Below are 19,838 nucleotides of genomic sequence, written 5' to 3' on the forward strand. Positions count from 1 at the left end.
AATCGAAGCAAAACTTATTTGTCTCATTATACATGTAATTGGTTAAAATATTATATTAATGTTGCAGACATTTCTTTTACTTGAGTCAAATCAGTGAAATTTGCGCTGAAATCCGATATCTAAGTCATATCAATGAATTTTATTGAGTTATTGGCTTCAGTGGCTAGATCTATGTTGAAATCAGCAGTTATTAAGACTCTTTTCTTAGTTTCTTTTTGAATTTGCAGTAGACACTGGAATTTCGACAAAAAATGTTTCGTTTCTCCTGGGAATGGAGTTCTATAGACAGATAAAATTACAATATTATGCCCTAATTCTACGCAGCAGCTTTCAAATACACATTGTTCGTTAAGGAATTGAAATCTAATCTTGCACATATTCCATTGATCTTTCCACAAGTATGCACGATCCTCCTCAAGTTAAATTACTCCTACAAGTGCTGCTGGCAACACAAAAATTATCAAGGTTATTTAAGATTTTGATATATCTTTACAAACCAGTGTTCATTCAAGCATACAACCTTGATACTTGGTATTTCTGACAAAATAATTGGCAAGTTGTTAAGTTTTGTTTCTTTGCCATTTGTTTAGTTTGAAGTTAACCCATTTATGTTCAATTGCATTTCCAACGTATTGTTACTTTTTTGGATATTCCTAATGGCGTCTGTTTTGAAACGCTGTTTGTGTATTTTCGTTTCAACTTCGTTATCAACTTTTACAACATCTCTGCACACTAGTTTCCCTTTCTAAGTATGATCTTACAAATATTAATATATATAGTATTAAATTTCGCCGATCCTAGCCTGTTTAGATGCAGCCCATCTTGTATTACACATTTATCACTGATAAATTTATTCGAATCCAAGAGAACTGCACCAAGTCTGTTGCACTGCTCTCTGGTGTGATTCTTTATCTAGTCAATGTATTTATCACTTATCGATTTTCTGTGTAACATACTACTAATAATTAACTTTGATGCTGGCTACACGATTTTCACAGTCCGGATTAGTTTTTTGGTTCGTTTACAATCTCTTCTTCACTACTGTTTCGTTGCGAGTTCGTCCGAACGTGGACGAATACACCTTTGTAGTGTTCATTGTGATGTACCAGTAGGAATGCTTTTTGCTTAATTGTCTGCATGTTCTTGAGGTGACTGTTTAATTGATGTATACCTATCCCTGGGCGGACACTAATTTTAGTATTTGACACTGCAACGTTTATAATTATGAATCACCAGTTATGAAGAAGTCACTTCCGATTCTTTGTTTGTCACGTTTTTGATGCTTCCTTCCTTTGTTTTTGTACGTTGCTGCAACCCACTTGTATTTATTTCTAGGTTCGACACATTTTGCCTTTCTTTCTACACGATTTTCGCCATTATCATAACTTTTTTCGGTTTGCATATCACTTTTAACACTTTGAGTTTGACTTTTTTTTGGCCAATTTTCTCCACTGGTTCACTGTTTCCACAGATCCATCGTCGTTTTTCATTTAATAGCTTCGCGTTTTCTTTCTTCAAGGTGGCAATTTATTTTCTGGGGGTCTCAAAGTCAGTATTCAGTAACTTGTTAACTTCGTCTTTTGAATTTATTGTGTTGAGAAAATCTTCACGTTCATCACTAACACAGTTACGACATGACCACCTAATGAGATTATCTTGCTCTGTGGTTGGTTGTCCTGTCTCTCATTTCACTACATTCCATACACCGTTTTGTTTGGTGTCAAAGTTACTGATTTCTGACATTATGTGTATGTTCTTTGATTTGTAATAGCCTTATTTAGAATTGAGAGTAGTTTTTATAGTGTGTAACTACTGCAGGGTCCTACTTGACCTTGCCAATAGACACATTTCCCTTTTCCTTTCACAAGATACTTTAATCGTTATAGTGAACCACCGCTTTTTTACATGGCTGTTTAGTTCTTTCTGATTGGTTTATGAGGAAAGCAATTTTCAAACAATGATCAAACTTTCGAAATGTGGTGCTATAGAAGAATGCTGAAGATTAGACCAGCAAACCATTTAACTAATGAGAAGATACTGAATAGAAATGGAGAGAAATGAAATTTGTGGCATAACTTGACTAAAAGAGGGGATCTGCTGACAGGCCACATCAAGGGATCTCCAATTTAGTACTGGAGGGAAGTGTTTAAAATAAAAATTGTAGAGCGACATCACTATATTAATACATTAAGACTGTTCTAAAGGATGTCGGTTGCAGTAGTTCTTCGGAGACGAAGAGGCTTGCACACGACAGGATAAAATGGAGAGCTGTACCAAACCAGCCGTAGGACTCCTGAAGATTACGCCAACAACATGCATTCTTATGAACTTTGAGTTTTCGACTATACTCTTTGACTGCTTCGAATCTGAAGTATAGTTTCTGCATGGGCGTCATTGTGTGGTGTCTGTAAATATGAAGCAGTAGTTGAAAACATCGTTAGAATTAGTTTTAGTTGTTAGTGGAGATGGTGTAGCTACTCGTTGGGTTTGTACCGCCTAACATAAACAGAAGTTTTCTTGGATCATACTAATAACTAATAATTACTGAAAAACTGACATGTTTCTGTATAGTTGAAAAGCGACTTAGTTTCCTGAAATTGTTTATGTTGTTAATGTGACAGGGACCATGGCCGAAGTGAACGTAAGTCCCGATGAAGAAGAACGTGTCCATTTCAGAAGAATAGTTGCTGCCTTTAAATGTTACAGGTCAATGCGTTTTTTAAATGTTCTTTTCATATATTTACTACAACAGTGAGCAACGTCAGCCTACGTTATATTATAGACATTCGTACAAGATCTGAGAAATTGCAGGAGTAGAAGCTGAATTTGTTATTTTTTGCAGTGTAATGGAACTTTCTTGGTGAAAGTTATTTTTTCCATGATGTTATTCGAATATTTCGACATTTCTGCTGTCAGGCAGGTCCGATGGAATCCCCATCACTGTTGTAAATGCTGTGTGTAATATTATTTCCTACCCATTGACTACAATAATTAGCCAGTCTCTAGAACAGGAATGTTTTCTAAATGTCTTGAAATATGATAAGATGAAGCCAATCTTCAAAAAGCTATTACCAGAATATGTAGGAAAACTTGTCTGTTGCACAGTGTTCTGTAAGTCATTGGAAAGGTTGTGACCAAACAAATGGAGAAGTTTCTGATAAAAACAGTAATACTTGACAAATCACGTAGCTTTCCAGAAAGGGAAAAGCTTTATACATGACATTGACAAATTAACTGATAAAAATAAGCTCCTCATTAGATAAAGTAAAATGGTCACATGAATTTTCTGTGACCTGTCAAAACCTTTTGTTTTAATGTATCACACATAACTTGTTTTCAAAATACGAAGATATAGTATCAGGGCCTGTGAGTTTCAGTGGTTGATGTCATATTTGGTAGATTGAACACATAGAGTAACCACAAATGGAAGCAATTACTTCTGAGGCTTGAAGACTTTTTATCTCCAAGGTTCAATAGTGAGTCGATACCTGTTTCTGTTGTATATAACTTGCCATTAAATAATGATGTGCATTCAGTCTTGTTTGCAGATGCCACCTCAGTCCTAATGGAATATAATGTCCTAGAAAGTATCCTATATAGTATTCAAAACATCAAAAAACCTTGAATCCTGGTTTTATCAAAGTGGACTGAAAATGAATGTAAGAAAGACCCACGTGATGCAGTTTAGAGCTAAAATACCAGAAACAGTTGAAAATAAAATAACTCAGAATGGCCAGGAAATGACAGAAGTAAGCCATGTTAAGTTTTTGGGGCCAAGTCTAGACAAATACTTTTAATTGGAAGGCACAAGTAGATGTCATAGCAAACAATTTAAATAGTCGAACTTTGCAATGTGTGGTTTATCTGACGTGTCCCACAGAAGCAAAAATGTGTCTCACAGATACTTTGAATTGGTTATTGGGTATAGTATAACCTTCTGGGAAAATTCAACCAACAACATTAGACTTCTGATGCTTCACAAGAAGATCATCAAAAGCAGGTATATCTCGCTACTTAAAAATGCTAAAAAGTAACTAATACTAACTATATATTTATGGAAGTTTTATTTTCTTGTGCAGTAATTGCTATATGCCTAGAAATAATCATTTGAAACTCAATTACAGTGAATAGATTGTGATATTGGACCCCTCCTCCCCTCCATTGAAAAGTAGGCTTTGGTGACATACTGATTTGTAGTGTAGCCCAAGGTCAAGGTTGGGGTGGATGTGATAATTTGCCACTCATCACAAAGAAAAATGCAAGCTTCCAATGCACAGATTAAAACTATGACCAAATACAACTATATGTGTGACGGAAGATTTATAATTAACTTAAAGGCAACAAAATATATAATGTGAACCTTGGCTAGCTGAAATAGTGGATTATTAACTTTTGGAAACCACCACCAGTAGTGTGTAGTGCTTATGATATTCATACTACTCCCCTTGCCCCCTTTTCCATATTTTTTTCAGCAACTTCATCTGTTCATCTCATGAGGAGATAGACACAAAGAGGTTACAAATTTGAAATTGCCGTTGACAGTTAACTTTACCCAGATGTTTCTGCTTCTTTGGTGCGATCTGTGCACAGGTGCTTTCATGCCAATTTCACAAAGTTGTTAATGTGTATGGCCAGCTTTCTTTCGAAACACCTCAAGTGTCAAGTGACGTGTAAATTAAAGAGTGATAAACTGCCCCTGTTTTGATTTATCATAATTCTGAGTGCCTAAGTATTTGGAAAAAGTGTTGTCATAACAAGTGTATATTTGAAGTTCTCTGAAAGCTTAGCGTCCCAGATCCCCTGACTTGAATTCATTGGATTCTTTGGTTGAAGAGTACTTGCAGTGTTGGCGGCCCTTGTACTGCGTACTGTTACTGGCAGTTTGTTTCCATTGCTTGTAGCCAAACAGTTGATAGTATACAGTACTCAATGAACACATCTGAATGTAGTGACTTTCTCAGCTAAAGACACAAATTGATTACTTTTGTTTTTTACGCAGGTAGCTCGTGATTATGATTACAGATCTGGCCACTACGGATCATTAAGGGATGTATTTAGGCAGTTTCCCACATCCACATATGTAAATACCAGACTGGTTCCCATATCCTGCCTCAGATACATGATGTGTAAACACTTTATGCCACAATGTCATGTTTGACCTTTTGATTACACTAGATGCAGGCAGAAAATGTACACTGCTTAGAAGGTTGAAATGCCCTACGTAATTGTACCACAGTGGATGCCATGTCAACATAAATATAGGACTGGGAGGATTTCACCACCAACAAATTTTTTAAGTTCCACTTAAAATCATATGTCATTAGCAGCAAAAATGTTCATGGTTGCCAGCGAGTCATTGAAAATGTCTGCTCCCACATAATTAACACAATTCTGAACCAAAGTGAGTGGCTCTAAGTCTTTATGAAGGTTTTCTCATTTTTAGTATTGATTCTGTGAACTGAACTTTTGCTTCAGAAGAGAGGTAAATTATGTGGAAGAAATTCAATTAAACAGTAGTTAGTATGCCCAGTTCTTTGAACAGGCTCTTGCAGGACATTTTTGAATTCCTGCCACAAACAATTTGTATTACACGCTGTTGAATATAGAAACTGGGTTGGAGTTATGGTGGCCTATAGTTACTTTCTTATGTTGTCAGTACACTTGTGGAAGTGTAATACATCTATTGCTCTGCTGTGTACATTAGGATGAAGCCTTTTGTGCTTCGAAACTGACTGCAGCTAGTGGAATACAATAAACTCGGCTGGTTGGACATAAAAGCAATAATAAAATTGATTAAATAGTTTTTACTCTTGTAATAACATATGGCAATGGTTTATGTGAACTAGTTTATTGTAAGAGGTGGAGCAATAATATAGTCAACAATTTTCCTTGGATATAATAGTGGGTATTTACAAAGTTTTTTTGCTTCAGTGTTATTTACTTGAAACACTTCAGAATTGTAGCCATTATTTTTGTAATGCCATTTTCACAAATGTCTGAATTACCTTTAGCTCATTTGCATCAGAACTATTATGATTACTACACACACTACGCATTCATACACAAATAATACTGATTTACAGCTTCGGTACATAGTACAACATGGAATGGAGTTACATATATACTGAAATACACCACCCAGTCATTTTTCTCTTCCCTTACCTCCTGATAAATGCCCTTCAGAGAGATTCATTTCTGTCATTAATGAAATTTGATCACAACCATGTTCTCACCTAAGACTCAGTTGGAACAGGATCTCAAAATTTGGATGGGAAAAGAAAGCACATACCTCACAGGCTTCAGAACACTGTTTTTAAGTCCCAGAAGCAGACAAACTACAAAAAATAAATTTAAAAGATCAGTCACCAATGCAAATGGATACTGCAACCTGCAAACACAACTGTGCTTCCACAAAGTGGAGCATAATATTGGAAAATCAAATTAAAATTAAAAATGGTGTAGAAAGAGCACCTTCTAATAAGCAACACAATCCTCCTGAGATCTTTTTTCAGTTTCCAAACATGTTTTGCTTTATACGGTTGGCCCAACCTATTTGTAGACGCATTTTGGAAAGCTGTCAAGTTTCTCATGCAACTAAGAGTGGCAGTAAATAGTGCAGCTCTTTATCTTTTAACACAAATAAACACAATCACATAACACTGGTACAGACGATTCTCAAATATTGCTCAAATGTGTGGGTCGCATACTAGATAGGTCTAACGGGAGATATTGAATGTATGCCAAGAAATCCACCACAAATGGTCCCATGTTTGTTGGACCCATTGGAGAGCATCACGGAAATACTGAAAAAACTGAACTGCAATAGACACAAACTATTCTATGAAAGCTACTTACAAAGTCTCAAGAGCCAGCTTTTAAGTGATTAATCAAATGGTTCATATGGCTCTGAGCACTATGGGACATAACATCTTAGGTCATTAGTCCCCTAGAACTTAGAACTACTTAAACCTAACTAACCTAAGGACATCACACACATCCATGCCCAAGGCAGGATTTAAACCTGCGACCTTAGCAGTTGCGCAGTTACGGACTGAAGCGCATAGAACCGCTCGGCCACCGCGGTCGGCAGTGACTAATCAAGGAATATACTACAACCTCCTACAAATGACTCCTGCCTCAATAACAACATGAGACAAGTTACAGCAAATGTAGGGATGTTTAAGCAATCTGTTCTTCTGCACTCCGTACTTAAGTGGAATGGAAAGAAATCCTAATAGCTAGTACAATGCGAAGTACTTTCCACTATGCACTTCACAGAGATTTACGGAATATGGATGTAGTTTTGTGATCATGTTACACCCTGCCCACTGGAACTGAACCATATATGTTCATTGAGCTTTTTGTTTGTTTGTTTAATTTTATTGCCGCAGGATTTGATGTTAGTCAACTTGAAAGGGGTAGGAGGGGATAATTTCCATTATATAACTTTTATTCTTAATACCAAAGGTAATTGTATGGTAGGCTGCTTCCTCATAATTTACTGACGAACTAACTTCCTGCATCTCATATATTAAAGTTAAAGCAACTATTTCTGGAGTTTCTGTAGGTGGAAATACATATGAATTTGTGTATTATGTAACTGTCAAATCATTTATCAGTGTACTCAGAAACATAATTATGTTTTGCATGACCCACTATTTCAAAACCGCTGGCAATAGTTTGTTTCAGGTTGCTGTTGTTTAAATGTTAATGAAAACTCTGAAGCAAGTAGGAGTCAGTTCCCTCTGAGCGACACAGGTGTTAACAGACTGAAATCTTCAGTCATCACCACCAGTGAATTCTACACAACAGTGGAAAATAACATAAGGACAAATTAAACAATGTGTACTGCATTTAGCTAGTTATCTATGTGTTCCAGAGAATGTTTGTATGATATTTAATTATAACAAGGCATTGGTCAGTTGACAGGTTAAAGAAGTGGCTACATGATGCCCATGTACTGAATTTGTGTAATAGTAAAAATATTTAGGTTATTAGCAGAAGAAACTATGTAATTCTCTTATACTTCTTACAAAACAAGTTTCTAAATAAAAACTCCTCTTTAGAATATAAACTTTTTCAGCCTCCTATTGTATTTTCCTTTGCTGCTTGCCTGAAATTTTATGTAAATAGGAAAGTGAAGAAAATTAAAATGAACATGAGGAACTGTGACTGGTCCATGTGTTTCACTACATCCATTCATCACAGCGCACTCCATCCTCACTTAAATTTTGAGTTGTATCAGTAGTTTTTTTTCAGTTTGCCTCATTCAGTCTTTGCAAGAGTATCTTACCTATTTTTTATGTATTTCTAACATACACTACATACAGTTAATTACAGTGTAGATTTTAGAAAAGGTAATTTTCCTTTAGCATTGATCACACACAATTATGACATATTACCTACAGAAAAGGAAATTGCAATTTTTATACATATTACCACATTATTATTATTACTACTATTATTGTGGTTATTCTTCCCTTAAAATAAATTTCTTATACATGTTCAGGCCACGCACATACATTGGCTATATGGGTAGGTGTGACAGCTTTGACTATTTGAGGTGAATTGTGGCTCACATAACTGGCATTTATAAAGAAAAATAATGCCTGTATTTTTTGTTTGTTTTGCAATCTGATTAAAATTACTTGGCACTGTATGTTGCCAAATTGGCTGTCAGCTCCATCCTTGTGAAAACTCATACAAGGGGTGGACTCATTTTTGCATGGTGTAGCTGGTACCAATTAAAAAGAGGATCCAGCACTGCCTGGTAAATGGTTGTATACATACACTGCAAGTCAACTGAAAGTCTGTTGCATTGGCAGTTGCAGCTATTGTGTCACATTGCAAGCTCCGTGTGGAGAAGCTAAGTACCAAGGTGTGAAGTTTCAACTAACAAGTAATTTGAATTGTACTATAGTTTGGCATTATGCCTTTCACCATTTCATATCAACCATAATGGATTTTTTTAAAGGGAGAATGTGTAATATATATTGCAGTACTGTAGTTAAAATACATAACACTTGTAAGAAGTGTCTTGCTTTCATAATTGAAAGTTTCAACACTTCCAGACCAGTATTTGTTACATCTGTCAAACTTATGCCATGGTGATACTCAGAATGATTTTTCACTAAAACTAGCAGACTATCGTATTGAGAGTTGCACGTTTTTCTGCATGCATTTACACAATGAAATGATTCTTAAATGTTAGTTATACAGAATATAATTGCATTGGAAATAATTTAACGAAAATGTGCAAAGTATGTTTGCTTTGTGAATTTTTCTCTCTTCGAAGGTTAACACAAAATGCAAAAGTGACTGAACTGAAATGTTTGAGAAGCTTCAGACACTTTTTTTTATTTTTGTTTTCAAATTTAAATATGAACATCCAATAATTTTGCAGATTCCACCTAGTTATTATCTCTTGCCTGTGCATAATATTTATCATTGGCAGTGTACTTTTTGATGTACACTATTACTTATTGAGGCAAACAGTGATGAAACCACTGGCATATCTAACTTATGTGAGCAGTAAATTATAGAAATCCTGTGGTGATGTGATAGAACCAATCTTGAGCTATCTTAGTAATCACTCAGAAAATGTATGCCTGGATCACTGGCAGACTTGGCGTACGGTTTAGTCCTTTCCATTTGTGATAGTGGATGTAATCATGTCATCCTTAATGATAACACAACTGTAGAAATGTGCAAATATCGAGTGGAATTGGCTGTAGCATCTGAAGAGACACTTAATGTTATTAGTGACAAGATGCCAGTTTAAACTGGCACTAGCAGAATATAGTATGTGAAAATAGTTCTCATCGGGACTCTGCAGTTCCTGCTAGGAGAGAACATGAAGTGCTGTATTCTGGTTCAAAATGTGTGAAGAAATTTTCCACAGACAAAATACATCACTTCTGGGAATCAGAGTTGAAATTGTATCTTATATTCCTGTCAAGCTAGATGCCACAGTGGCAAGATGCTGAACTAGCATTTGGGAGAGCATTGGTTCAAATCCCAGTCCAGCCATCCAGGTTTAGCTTTTCCATAATTTCACTAAAATTGCACAAGTCAGATGCCAGGATGGTTCCTTTCCCATGAGAGACTCCCACTGACAGCAGCCCCAGGAGAGGAACCATGACAGAGGACAACCAGGTCACCACATGAGATTGAGCTCACTCACTTTGGGTATTAGGACACAGGTAAGCCATTCTTCTGGGAATGCTGATCATACAGAAATAAGCAGTAAGGGATTCCTTGCAGCCGGAGTATGAGGATTCATGGGACATGTCTTATACATTTGCACTTCACCACTTCTGCCTAAGGATTAAGTGATGTTTGTTGAAAATAATGTTACATTCTGTTTTATTTAATAAATAAGATATCACAGATTATTGTGACAAATTGAGTAAAAGCTTTGGTTCCTCTGAACAGAAAGTCAATGTTTTAGACCACAATGACTTTAAATTTTCGTTTGTGTGATGACAAAGGAGGATAACTGTACCAGTGAAGTAAAGACCTCCTGTAAATTACCACAGCATATTGTATTATTTGCAGCAAGCTGAAGAAGTGTGTTCACATTTATCAAATGACAGTGCATATAAAGTAATATAGAAGGTGACTAAAAATGTCAATTGTTGCTGTATGATGTCAATTGTTTTACATTTTTTTGAATTCTTGTAGATCTGTAGACTCAATACACACAACTATTGAAGCACTTTTCCACATTGTGTTTTGCAGTGCCAGTAATATCTCAGCAGACACCTTCTCCAGATTCTTCTTAATAGCTTCCATGACAGGACAGAGTTCCTGTCCCAATTCAGTTTCTAGTTATCTTGTTGAGTCATGTTAAGTGACATTTACACCCTCACCAGAGGAGAGCGGGCTGTGCCACCTGCCTCAACCCTTCTACTTAGAAAATTACTTAGCTACAAAGTGAAATAACAACTTTATTGTTGTCAGTCTCAATTTATTTCCACATTATGTTTTAGAAATTTAAAGCTGCATTGTGAGGTGGATTTATGTAGATTAGCATGTCTCATGTTACATCTTTGGAGTAACCTGTATTACTTTTGAGTAGAAGAAGATAAAAAATAAAAATCTATTCCAATAAATGGCTTACAGGTTTATGAAAGTTTTTGGCTGAAAGTATAAAGATAAATTTGAATGTAAAAGTAAAAATACTTCCAGGGGCACAACACCTTTTTCTATCATGTTCCATCACAAGAATGATCACACTTCATAAACATCAAAGAAAGTGAAGATGGAATATAGAACCTAATAAGTTCAAAGAACATATAACAAACAAAACTCTATTTTGGAACATATCAATGTATTGTGGAGATCTTAGATTGCATAGATGAACGGAAATATAAAATATAAAAATCTCCAATGTTCACAAATTCTTTTATCTCGTGTTTACATCAATTACTTCTTTCTACACATTTGAGAACTCAGGATGGCATATTAGAAACATGAAGTATAAAGAACATATGAAATAATTATTTTGCTAACAGTGGCAAAGTGGCAAACTAACTCACAAATTATTTGTAAATAAAATAGAAACTTCCACATGGGAAAAATATATTAAAAACAAAGATTCCAAGACTTACCAAGCAGCAAAGCGCCGGTAGATAGGCACAATGAATAAAACACACAAACACACACACAGAATTTCTAGTTTTCGCAACCGACGGTTGCTTCTTCAGGAAAGAGGGAAGGAGAGGGAAAGACGAAAGGATGTTGGTTTTAAGGGTAAGGAGTCATTCCAATCCCGGGAGCGGAAAGACTTACCTTAGGGGGAAAAAAGGATAGGTATATGCTTGCGCGCGCGCGCGCGCTCACACACACACACACACACACACACACACACACACACACACTCTGACTATATATATATAGCAGTAAGTGTTATATGTGGTGTGAACTCAAGAATGCCACATATAACACTTACTGCACATTTTTGTGCCTGGAAAACTTTAGCTTGGCGTGATGAATTACCCCAAACAATCATCCTATATGACATTATGGGATGAAAGTAAGCATAGTATGCCATCTTTTTCATTTTTATATTCTGTATGTCTTACACAATTCGCATTGCAAATAGAGATTTGTTAACACGTTTCAGCAGTTCTGTGGTGTGCTCCTCCCAGTTGAATTTATTATCAAGCTGTAATCCCAAGAATTTAACACTGTCCACTTTTTCTATCTGCTTGTCATTATATGTTAGGCAGATACTAGTGGGACACCCCTTACAAGTTCTGAACTGCATGTAGTGTGTTTTTTCAAAGTTTAGTGACAAAGAATTGGCTAGGAACGAGTGATTAATGTCCACAAATATTTTATTAGCTGATCTTTCTAAGACTACACTTGATTTGCTATTTATTGCAATGTTTGTATCATTGGCAAACAAATCGAACTTGACATCTGGTAATGTTACTGATGAAAGGTCATTGATATACACGAGGAAAGGTGAGGGCCCCAAAATGGAACCTTGTGGGACCCCACATGTAATTAGTTCCCAGTTGGATGTTGCCTGATAAATTGATACATGTCTCTTTCCTTATAACACCCTTTGTTTCCTGCCAGAGATATAAGATTTGAACCATTTTGCAGCATTTCCTGTTGCACTATAATATTCTAATTTACTTAAAAGAATATTGTGATTTACACAGTCAAATGCCTTTGACAGATCACAAAATATACCAGTTGTCTGCAATTTTTTGTCTATTGAATTAAGCACATTTTCAATGTAAGTGTAGATAGCCTTCTCAATATCAGAACCCTTTAGAAATCCAAACTGTGACTTTGACAGTATGTTATTTGAGATAAGATGGTTATAATGCTGATTGTACATTACTTCATGTAAAATTTTTGAGAATGCTGGCAACTGTGAAATTGGACGAAAATTTGATGCTATTTCTTTATGTCCTTTCTTAAACAGTGGCTTAAGTTTAGCATATTTCAACCATTCAGGAAATATTCCACTGATAAATGACTGGTTACACAGATAGCTTAATATGTTACTTAACTCAGAATCACATTATTTAATTAACTTTGTTGATATTTCATCATACCCACTAGATGTTTTTGATTTTAAAGATTTTATGATGGACATTATTTCTGCTGGTGTAGTGAGGGTCAAATTCATATTATGGAAGTTACTTGAAATGTCTGGTCTGAGGTATTCCATTGCAGCATCTACCGAATCTGACAACCCCATATTTTCAGTAGCAGCTATAAAATGTTTGTTAAAAAGTTCTGCAACATTATACACATCTGTCACCAATGTATCATTTACTCTTAATGCTGTTTGTTCTCCTCATATCTGGTTACTGAGAACATACCAGTTTTACTAAGAAGCATAACATGTAAAAGATGTCAAGTGTATGATTAGAAAATTATGATTTGAAAATTAGAATTTTCTTTTCAGAAGCATGTCAATAGAATAGGTATATAATTAACAATAGTCCTGCTTTCTTTCCTTTTGTGATTTTATCCATAACAGAATATTTCACAATACATTTGAGAGCATTATAAGAATTACAATTGAAAGTTTGTAGTGTACAACTAATGCCTTGTGCTGTTAAGTGTCTTAGTATTGTCACTGTGTTATGACCTGAAATGTTTCGTGAAGTGGACTGTAATTTTAATAAACTGTTGCAAACTCTGTAATCTGTTAAATAATTTCCTTTTACCTTTGGAGCAAAAACAGCTGAGTTACATAAGTTTTATGATTGTTTGAACTTTCTGTGTTAAATTAAATCAGTAGTGTCCTGTTGTTATACCTCAGGAAAAGATGTTTTCCTGCTGTTGTGGCACTAGACATGTTGCTGTCTTGCACCATAGCCATTTCAACTAGACCTATTCTCAACAGTTCTGGTACAAAAACTTGGATCTGGAAAAAAATGTTTTATCTCCTTTGGTTCTCAGTGGGGGTGCACTTCCTCAAATTAAGCTAAAATTGTATAAACATTTTAACTGACATGATTGTGGGTTGTTGGTAGAACATCATAAATAATTACAGAGGGAAGTCCATTGTTTGCCAAGATTTTACAAAATTTTATTTTATTTCATGCAATCTGGGTTTTGGTTACAAGCTCATTTTTAGTGTTACCATTTGAAACATGTTATTTACGTCTCCTTGTTTACTATGAAACAGTGAATTTACAACCACCAAAGAAATTAATGGACGATTAAAAATAAGATCATACAATGTACAACAAAAATTAGGATTAAATATATAATGTGTTGAATATTGTTACAACATACTGACACAGGGTACTTCTTACTACACAACAGAGGTCATAGAGGTTTCAGTAACTTTCATATAATTTAAGGATGAAGTTTTCACTACAAATATATAGCTGAACCATGCAGAGTGTGTGGGGGAGGTGGAAGGACTAACCTGGTTTGCCTTTGGCTATTGTAACACTGCGAAAGCAAAATGTATTCGTCATTCAGTGGCCATCCTGGATGCCGCATTTGATTTTTTTTCTTTGTGTCTAATATTTCAAGTCCTGGAAGAATTTGATCTCAAGGTACTCAGTGAATTATTTTGATGTGAATGGAATATTTGTGGTTGGAGTCTACACAATGCCTTGCAAAGGTGCAGTCTGTTTTGCCTGTGGAATATGAGCTACACTCTTGACAAGTAGTCTTTTCTGTTCAGTTTTGTTCAGTATGCAACAAATTACCAATGAGTACCAGCACACATTTTTCCTTGGCCAAAATTTGAGAAGTTATTTACTACATTCACATTGGCACAAAAATCCAGTTTTCTGCAAACAGGTTTCCAATACCACTTCTAGGTTGGTTTGGTACATTGAGGAATAAACTACTATTGAACAAATTGGGAAGGTATTTTAATGGAGTTTAATTAAACTAGACAATAATGTAGTTGTGGGTTACTTTGTATCTTGGTTCTTCTTTCTATTTTAGAGATAATACTGCTACACTTGTGTGTACTTGTCATACTTGTGCATTGAATGGTTGTCTTTGCATCCTTACAAAGCTTCTGAATTTAATGGATTCTGAGGAGTCATCCTCGTTCTTCAAGATACTTATTTTATTCAAAAGCATGTATGAATGCTCATAACAGCCTTTCTCACTGTTACCTTACTTTCATTCACTCACTTTCTTAACTTTGTAAGAGTGAGTACTTCTCTGTTACACCATTGTTTAACTGTTGTTGCTGCAGATTTACTTGTATTTCCTCTGCACACTCTACTTCATATATTATCCATTCCATAATGATTGACCCCTGACTTTGGTCTCATATTCTGGTTACATTTCGTGGCAGACATTGATAAGTTGTACCTTGCCAGAATTGTGGCAATGTCTACATTTATTTTATGTGTGAATATTACATTTTAGTTGAAAAGGAGATGACATATGTAGTAATATTTAAGAGAAAACATGCTTTTTTGAGCATTATTTGGTGAGAGCCAACTTTGAGGTGTCATATGAGCCGGACCATACATAGGAGAAAAATTTTCATTGTCCTTTTTAAAGACACAATCTTCTGCTGTTTGCAGGCGGGAGAATACTGTTGCAGTCACTGTATTGGAGAAAGCACAGGTATAAAGCTTGAAACTTTGTTGATTACGTCATATGTCATCAGTAATGAATACTTCCTATCTTAATAGTTTGTAAAGCAATTACATTAATAGCTACAATTCGTGAGGTGGAACATAGTTGTCATACCAGCATGGTGCCAGTTTTGTAAGACAAATGCCTGTTCATCAGTGGAAGATGGCAACTTAGTACTGGTATACGAATACAGCATTGCCACATTCAGTTGTTGCAGGTAGAGGGCAATAAAATGTGAAATTGCAAATCATCGCTTGATGTACAAGCAGCTGTCAGTAAATGAACAATGAAAGGTACAATACATTTTAATAGTAAATGAAAAATCAATTAACTCAAATAAATTTTGCAGGAAAGAATGATGAATGAAGTAAAACCTTCCTTAATCATTTTTACTGCTGTATTAAGAGTCACTGCTGCTGTTGCAGTTTTCTGCTTAGCTCAGCAATGGTTCTATTGCTATGTCAAGACAATGGGGTCTTTGTGCATATGTTTGTAAGTTCATTCAAGTGACTCACTGAACTCCTCCAGACATTTTGGGGAACACTTTCCTGAGCAGAGTGATACAACTGTAAAGTACCATTTATCTTAAAATTCTGTTACATTGTTCTTGACAAAGGCCCAAATAAGTTCAGTGACATTAAATTCATGATGTGCCACAGGCAACCACAGAAGTTTAATTTCCAGTCCACTGAGTGCAATACACTGTCTGCAAGGTTTTCTTGTGACCTGAAATGCGGTCATGCGTGTTCCAGTACACCTGCTTTAGTAAATTCCTCATATGATGTTGCATTAGATGTAAGGTGTACATTATTGATTTCCATCCATTCAATATTAGAATTCTTCTTCCATTTTACAGATTGATTTTGTGATGCTAGATATATCATTGAGTGGTCCAGAGCCTGGTTTATAACAACTGCAGATCTTTTTGATAAATTTTTGAGTGTGTCCTTAAACCGCTCTTCATAGTGTCTGGCATTCATCTTTGAATAATAATTTGCACCTCCTTTTTGTCCACTGAAACAGAAGCCGGCATCTCGCATGAACCCATTTTCATTCCCATTGTGGAACATTATAATCCTTTTTTCAGACCTGGATGCTGTTTGAGTTTCTCCGTTCCATCCAGTTCACTCTTGAACACTTCCTCTGTAATAATTGTGTACATATGCATTTACAGCTACATAGACACTCCGCAAGCCACTGTACGGTGCATGGCGGAGGGTACTCTACCAATACTTGTCATTTCCCTTCCTGTTCCACTCGCAAATAGAGCGAGGGGAAAACGACTGTCTATATTTCTCCGTATCAGTCCTAATTTCTCGTATCTTATCATTGTGGTCCTTGGCACAATGTATGTAGGTAGCAGTAGAGTTGTTTGGCAGTCAGCTTCAAATGCCAGTTCTTCAAATTTTTTCAATAGTGTTTCTCAGTAAGAACATTGCCTTCCCTCCAGGGATTCCCGTTTGTGTTCCCGAAGCATCTGTGCAATACTTACGTCTTGTTCGCACCTACCGGTAACAAATCTAGCAGTCCACCTCTGAATTGCTTTGATGTCTTCCTTCAGTCCAACCCGGTTTGAATCCCAAACACTCAAGCAGTACTCAAGAACAGGTCGCGCTAATATGTTATATGCTGTCTCCTTTACTGGTGAACCTCTCTTTTGTAAAATTTTCCCAATAAACCAAAGTCGACCATTCACCTTCCGTACCACAGTTCTCACATGCTCATTCCATCTCATATCACTTTGCAATGTTACGCCCAGATAGTTAAATGACTTGACTGTTCCAAGCAGGACACTAGTAATACTGTATCCGAACATTATAGGTTTGATCTTCCTACTCATCCCCATTAACTCACATTTTTCTACATTTAGGGCTAGCTGCCATCCATCACACCAAGTGGAAACTTTATCTAAGTTGTCTTGTATCTTCTTACTGTCATTCAACTGAAACACCTTACTGTACACCACAGCATCATCGGCAAATAACCACAGGTTGCTGCCCACCCTGTCTGCCAAATCATTTATCTACATAGAGGACAACAGCTGTTCTATCATGCTTCGCTAGGGCACTCCTGATGATACCCTTGTCTCTGATGAACACTTGCTGTCGAGGAAAACATACTGGGTTCTATTTTTTTAAGGAGTCTTCAAGTCACTCACATATCTGTGAACTTGTTCCATATGCTTGTACTTTTTTAACAGCCTGTAATGGGGCACCATGTCAAATGATTTCTGGAAATCTAATAGTATGGAATCTGCCTGTTGCCCTTCATCTGTAGTTCTCAGTATATCATGCGAGAACTGGGTAAACTAAGTTTTGCACAAGTGATACTTTGTAAAACCATACTGATTTGTGGACATGCAATTCTTAGTCTCAAGAAAGTTTATTATATTCAAATTGAGAATATGTTCAAGGATTTTGCAGCAAATGGAAGTTAGGGATATTATAGGTCCGTAATTTTGCAGGCCCATTCTTTTACCTTTCTTGTATACTGGAGTCATCTGCTCTTTTTCCCATTCGCTTCTAACTTTGTGCTTGGAGAGAGATTCATATTAAATGCAAGCTAGGTAAGAGGCCAGTGGCATAGAATAATCTTTGTAAAATCGAACTGGGATTCCATCTGGACCAGGTACTTTATTTCCTTTCAATTCTTTCAGCTGTTTCTCTATGCCAGGTATGCTTGTTACTATGCTGTCCATACAGGAGTCTGTCCATTGGTCAAATGACAATATGTTTGTACAATTCTCCTTTGTGAACGATTTCTTGAACATAAAATTTAAAACTTCAGCTTTTGTTTTGCTGTCATTAGCTACCACACCAGACTGCTCAACAAGGGAGTGAACAGAAGTCTTAGACCCGTTAGTGATTTTACGTAAGGCCAGTATTTTATTGGATCCTCTGCCTGATCTTTTGCTAAGGTGTGACAGTGCTAGTTGTTGTATGCTTCATGCATAGATCTTTTCGTAGATGCACAAACCTGTATGAAGCTTCACTTGTCATCATTTGTGTGTTTCCTTGTGGACTGAGAGTGCAACAGCCTCTGCTTCCTCAGCATCTGCCGAATTTTGTTAGTAAACCATGGTGGGTCTTTTCCATCCTTTATTCTCTTACTGGGCACACAGCTCTCCATATCATGATTTACAAACTTTGACCGTAATTCCTCCACATCCATCTTACTGGAACTAAGTGATGCCAATTCATTGTATAAGTGAGATGCTAATAACTGCTTACCTGTTGTATCTAGCAGAAATATTGTCCTAGCCTTCTTGACTGGTTTATTAACTTTTGTAATCATAGTTGCTGATATCATGGTTACTTATCTCTGTTTCTATAGTAACATCATTAATACGCTCTGGCCTATTTGTAGCTACAAGGTCTAAGATATTTCCATTGCATGTGGACTGCTGAGATAGATACTCAAGACCAAGCAAAGTGGCACAGTGGTTAGCACACTGGACTTGCATTCTGGAGGACAACAGTTCAAACCTGCATCAGGCCATCCTGATTTAGGTATTCCGTGATTTCCTTAAATTGCTACAGGCAAATGCCAGGATGATTCCTTTGCAAGGGTATGGCCAATTTCCCTCCCCATCCTTCTCTAATCCAATTGGATCGATGACCTTGCTGTTTGGTCCCCTCCCCCATGTCAACCAACCAACCTAGCTGCTCAAGACAGTATTTAGAAAATGTGTTCACAAGTATTTTGCATGACTGTCTGTCTGTACACCTCCCCCCACCCCACCCAAGAATCTATAGACATTCCAGTGTATACTCAGCAGGTTTTTGATGCATAAAGCAGTTTTCGTCCTTGCCATCCAAATGTACTGGAATGGTTTGCTCTACACCAACTCTGATCATTGTAATAAATAGTCCATTCAGTGATTTGCAAGTGTCTTATTTTCTACAAGAACTTGTCTCTCTTTCCTGTTATTCAATTCTTTTCCCTCAGTACAAGATTTTTTGTTGAACATTATGTATCTGAAGCCCAATTTCCAAATAATATGCCAAAGGATTCTTTCATTCATATCAGTAAAGTCTCACACTTAAGTCTTCACTTTTCCAATATTCCATATTGAAGTCATAGATTTTTCTTCTCATCTGATGTAAATTCCTGTCACCTGTTACAACTTTTTTTCCCTAATGCATGACATGAAGTATCTCTAGATTCTCTCAAGATCTTCTTCACTGTACTGAGACATTCATAAGTTCTCCTTATTGGCTTTGATACAGAACTGCCTGTGCCCTCTT

The 19,838-nt window shown here is 36.3% G+C and overlaps 1 long non-coding RNA gene across 3 annotated transcripts in view; it reads left to right on the plus strand.

Annotated features, from left to right (window-relative positions):
- Positions 1-1,661: 1,661 nt before the first annotated feature.
- Positions 1,662-19,838, plus strand: part of LOC126299439 (uncharacterized) — a 182,861-nt gene continuing 164,684 nt past the window's right edge. The window contains exons 1-4 of one of the 3 annotated variants that reach the window (XR_007552806.1): positions 1,973-2,485; positions 2,622-2,706; positions 3,549-4,000; positions 7,680-8,172. This is a non-coding gene — a long non-coding RNA (uncharacterized LOC126299439). Of the gene's footprint in view, positions 1,749-1,972; positions 2,486-2,621; positions 2,707-3,548; positions 4,001-7,679; positions 8,173-19,838 lie in introns of those variants that run through there. The other 2 variants (XR_007552805.1, XR_007552808.1) reach the window with 2 other exon arrangements.

This window comes from Schistocerca gregaria, chromosome X (assembly GCF_023897955.1).
Source record: "Schistocerca gregaria isolate iqSchGreg1 chromosome X, iqSchGreg1.2, whole genome shotgun sequence".
NCBI classification, from domain to species: Eukaryota; Metazoa; Arthropoda; class Insecta; order Orthoptera; family Acrididae; genus Schistocerca; species Schistocerca gregaria.